Source organism: Pteropus vampyrus, unplaced genomic scaffold (genome assembly GCF_000151845.1).
Source record: "Pteropus vampyrus isolate Shadow unplaced genomic scaffold, Pvam_2.0 Scaffold56, whole genome shotgun sequence".
Taxonomy (NCBI): domain Eukaryota; kingdom Metazoa; phylum Chordata; class Mammalia; order Chiroptera; family Pteropodidae; genus Pteropus; species Pteropus vampyrus.
Window position 1 is genome coordinate 2,221,281 of NW_011888837.1, and position 5,715 is coordinate 2,226,995.

The window sequence follows — 5,715 nt, forward strand, 5'->3', positions numbered from 1 at the left end:
TGATTAAGACCCTTACCTTGCTTAGAAGTGTTTGAAGCTATTACGAGGACAGACATTTAAATTATGTTAGGGAGCTTTTTTGTTTGTATGAGTTCATTCTAATCAGGCAAACTTCTTATTAGACAATTCATAGTCAGGTCAAAGCCAACACAAGGAAGTAGACTCGAACCTTTGTTTCTTTGTTCTCATTGTAAATTAATAAATTGCTATTTTAGTTTCATCATACGTCAATCTCTTTGAAGTTTGTTAGAATGAATTGATATCTTCATATTTAGCCAATTCTGGGATAGTGAACAAATTGAATATCTCAGACTGAGAAATGAAAGGACAGTGATGAATTTACCAAGGTAAGTGAAACCTTGTGGATGTGACTAGTCACCTGGCCCTCCACAGGTGACACCCTCTCTCATTTTACAAAGTCTCTGAGTACCTACACATTAAGATAATAATTATAATCCATGCAGCAAGCATAAAAAGAGTTCCGATATAATTTTAAGTAAAAAAGTTAAAGCATAACATTTTGTCTATCACAAAAGCAATTTAAAATATATATGAATATGGGCACAATAATAAGGAAACAAAGAAAAAAGAAACAATGCCTGTGTGAGAGGGGCACATCAATAATATTTCTTTTTCTTTACTGCCATTTTATTTACTTCATAAAAATCAGGAGAGAAATAAAAAGTTTCCTATTGTATAAGTACAAAATTTTATAATAATAATTATATTTGACAATACAAATAACATAAAACAATAATAATTAAATACTGACATATATATTAAACAATACTAATTCTAGAGGCATTTTCATTTCTAGCTGACCCATGAATCTGTTATGGCCAATATATGGTAACAGGGAAAACTCGAATTCAAAATGGAAGTGCAATAGGCACATTACTACATACTTCATACCGAAAAGAATATTTTTCTGGACATGCAGTTTTCCAACTCTCAGACTAGTAAAAGCATATTGAGCATTGAGTCATCTTCTAAACATATCAAATACTTTGAACAATCTCTGATAAATTATTTTGTAATAAATGTACAAATAGAAAGGCTGGCCATATGTGCTTGTAATTTCCTTTTTAGCAAGCAGGTTGATTTACTGGTTTACTTCATTTCCGATTTTCTCTTTTATTCCCCTCTAAGTTGTTAAAACAACTTAAAAGGATTTTGTGTGTGTGTGTGTGTTTGTCTCCTAGTTCTTAGAGTCAAATTAAGATCGATAAGAAATAAAATTTTTTATGGAGACACTCATAATTAAGAAGCTTAACATAATGGTAATTTCCATCTATACTCTTAACAGTTAAAAGTTTTCATAGAGAGTCATGATCTATGACTTAAATATTAAATAAAGTTTATTGCTGAGGGCTACCAGTATTGCGCTTGTAGAAAAAAAATAAAGTCAAATGTGAGCATTATAAAAAAATTGGTTTGAGATCTAAATTTTAACCTTAAGTATTTAAGTGATCGCATTCAAATAGTAATTCAATGTATGCAGAAGTATCACCACTCCAATTCTCTCCTTTCCTTTGTGTGTTTCCTCTTTTCTTTTAATCTCGCTTCTGTCTTTTCACAGCTGGGTCAGGTTAGTAAAAGTCTGCATCTCCCTCTATAGTACGAAAATAGCAGTCACTTTTCACTCATTTTGAGGGGGAAGTACTCTTCCCAAGAGGAATTTTACTAGTGCCACAGTTCTGCTTTTCAAGGTTCAGCATCAAAGTCTGTTGTTACCACAGTTCCTCCCTGATTGTACTCCCCATGGCTAGTGTGGAAGCTGAAGAAGCCTCTGGATCTGAGTCAGTCAATGCTTTGCCACATTCGGAACATTTTCTCAGAGAGAACAGTAAACAGCAAGGAATTGTGGACAACAAGGGTAAAATAAACTGCAATAGCTTTTTAGGAAAGCAAGGAGAGAATAGATTGTATTGTAAATAAAGAATGAATGGAGCTAATTGCATCGATGGGTGCATCATATCTCCAGTCAGTCTTCAAAAACATTTTGAATTCAAATAAGTTGAAACATATTTGGTTATTCTCTATGCTTGTCATTCATAACATGCATAAATGAGAACTTAGAGTCAGTTTAAAATTATCCACTTTTTGTTTCTAGATGCATTTTTTCCTGCAGTGACTCTTAACTCAAAGCTCCAGGATATATTTGTAGGCCCCAGATGTGTACAGCTTATGCAAACATAGACAGACAAGGTACACCCAATTTTAGGAGGTTATAGAAGATATGAAGGACACAGTACTCTTAAATACACAAACTACTTCCCATCTCCATAATTAAACACAGGTACCTCCTTCAGTGTCTTTCCAGGCCCTTTGGGTATACATGAAAAGAAACAGAAGAAAAACATAAGTATGTTATAAAATACAAATAACATCAAAGGAAGAACAAAGAAAGAAAACATGGAGATTAATATAGATAAAATACATTTGGGTGCAAGTGGTTCCACCCATCATGTTGATTTAAAAAATATATCTTCCAATTAGTTAAAAAAATAAATTTAAAAGCCTTTCCCATTGTTTCTAGACAGTTTTTAAATGATCCATGTTAAAATACTCCATATGTGGTCTATTGTAAAGTAGTCTTGAGTTTAGATTTCTCTATGAATTGGATTTATATTTATGTTAATGCAATCTTGGATTATATTAAATTTTTAAGCATCTACATAATATTTTAGCTCTTTGTGAGCTGAAATCCTCTGATCCTTTTTTACATGATTGTTATTCTATATTTCTGAGATTGAATTTTTGAACTTAAGGGTAGAACTTATTATTAATTACTGACAATCTTTATCTTATTTATTTCACTTCTTTATTGTAATCTGTTCAGATAATTTTGAATCTTTGCTCTCTCACAGGTCATATTATTTACTGCAGGGGTTGGCAAGCTTTTTCTGTAAAAAGCAATAAAGTGAATATTTTAGTTTTTGTGGACCATGGGTCTTTGTTACATATTCTATTTGTTCTTTCATTAAAAAATAAATAAATAAATAAATAACTCTTTTAAATGTAAAGACTATTCATAGTTCAGGGACCATACAATGGCAAGCCTGAGACCAGATTTGGTCCACTGACTATAGTTTACTAATCCCCAATCAACTGTATTGATTATCTATTGTTGTATAATAAATTATCCCACAACTTGGTAACTTAAAATACCAGACATTATTATCTCATAGTTTCTGTAGTTCAGGAACCCAGGGCATGGCTTATCCAGGTGCCTCTGCCTCAGAGTTCCTCACTAGGGTGTAATGAAGGTGTTGTCTAGGGTTGTAGTTTCATTGGAAACTTCAAATGAGAGAGAGGATCTGCTACTGAGCTCACTCATGTGGTTGTTGGCAGAATTCAGTTTCTCATGGTCTGTTGAACTGAGGGCCTTGGTTCCTCACTGGTGTTCAGCCAAATTCTCCCTCAGTTCCTTGCCAGGTGGGCCTCAGCACAGGGTAACCAGATTTCATCACAGCAAGTTAGCAAGAGAGAACAAGAAACAACATGCAAAATGGAAGCTGTGGTCTTTTTGTAACCTAATTTCAGAAGTGACTCCCATCACTTATGCTGTATTATATTCATTAGAAGTGAGCCATTTCGACCAGTGCACATACAAGGGGAAGGGATTATACAAGGGAGATTACAGAAATCCTAGGAGGCTGTAATCATTGGGACCCTCTTAGAGGCTGCCTACCACATTAGTCTATCAAGAATTTTCTGCAATTTAAACAAACAATGCTTTATTCACCCAAGTTTTTGATAAAATTATTTAAGAAGTCATAGCGATGCTATAGCTCAAAGGATGTCTGAAATAGAGAGGACTATTTCCATCCTTGTCATCATGACAGGCAGTTTTAGGGCTGATTGCATATTATATAGGCCTAGATTTTTTTTTTAAACCTACTAGTGAAGCTTCCTTTCTTCCACTTCCTTTATGCTCTCAAAGAAAGACATATTTTCTCGTAGAATAGTAAACAGACTAAATCAGGGATAAATTATACTTTATAGATATTTTGACATAGCTTGATTCAGGAATCTTTCAAAATTAGAGAATACCTTTCATTAATTCCAGCCACCTAGATAGCAAGTATATACCAATACACATTTCTACTACTTCTGGAAAAAAGTACAATATTCTAACCAGAATCAATAATATAAAGTACCATAGTTTAAGTGATTTATCACTCAAACTTCAGTCTCACTGACAGCAACTTCTCCCCTGTCAATTAATATAGTAATTACTACTTACTGGATATATGCTATGAGCCAAATGCTATGCTACACAACTTTATGTGGATGTTTTCATTCTTTTCAACTCTGAGAGGTAGATACTATTTTTATTTGCATTTTACAGATAGATTAAGTAACTAGCCTGTGGTCTAGTTCACCTCTAGTAAATGCCAAAGTCAAATTTTAAAACCTAGCAACCTAAATCAAGAGTGCTTTCTCTTAAAGCAGAGGCACAGTTTAACATTTGTTTATTCAAAACTGCTAAGGAAACTTTTCTTAGGAAACATGGATGAATGATTTTTTTTTTAAAGTTTGACACCACTAGATGGCAACATTTTCAAAAGTTTTTATTAAGAGGGAAAAGTAACTCAAACTTATTATTTTATTTAAAATTTTAGTTTTATTGAGTTCAATTGATAAATAAGATTGTAAGATATTTAAAGTGTACATCATGGAGATTTGATAAATGTGTATATTGTGGAAGGGTTCCCCTCATTTAGTAAATGAACACATCCATCACTTCACTTTTTATTTGTTTGTTTATCTGTTATTTTGGTGAGAACGTTTCAGTTTTACTCTTAGCAACTTCCATTTATACAATAGTGCTATAAACTATAGTCACCACGTTTTACATTAGATCCTCACAACTTATTAATCTTATAGTTGAAAGTTTTACCCTTTTACCAACCTCTCTCCATTTTCCCCATCCCCCATCCCTTAACAACAATTTTCTACTCTCTGTTTCTATGAGTCTGACTTTTTTTTTTAGATTCCAAGTCTGAAAAATACCATGCAATATTTATCTTTCTCTGTCTGGCTTATTTCATTCAGCATAATGCCCTCAAGTTTCACTCATGTTAAGAGAAATGACAGCATTTTTTTCTTTCTTATGGCTGAATAATATTCCAATATATATGAAATATTATATATGGAATATAATATATTATATATAAATGTGGTATATGTGTTGTGTGTGCATGTATGTATGCATCACATTTTCTTGATTCATTCATCTATTGATGGATACTTACGGTGTTTCCATAGCTTGGCTTTTGTGAATAATCCTGCAATGAACATAGTGGTACATACATCTTTTTGAAACTCTGTTTTCATTTTTTTTTGATATATACACAGAAGTGGAATTGCTGAGTCATGTGGCAGCTCTGTTTTTAATTATTCGAGGAACCTCCATACTGTTATCCACAGTGAATGCACCAATTTACATTCCCAATTTACAATTTACATACTAACAATGCACAAGAGTTCTCTTTTCTCCACATCCTTGCCAACACTTGTTATCTCTTGACTTTTTGTTGATTGCCATTCCAACAGGTATAAGGTGATAGCTCACTGTAGTTTTGATTTGTATTTTCCTGATAATTAGTGATGAGCACATTTTCCTGTACCTGTTGGCCATCTGTATGTCTTCTTTGGAAAAATGTCTATTCAGATCTTCTGCCTATTTTAAAAACAGATTTTTTTTTT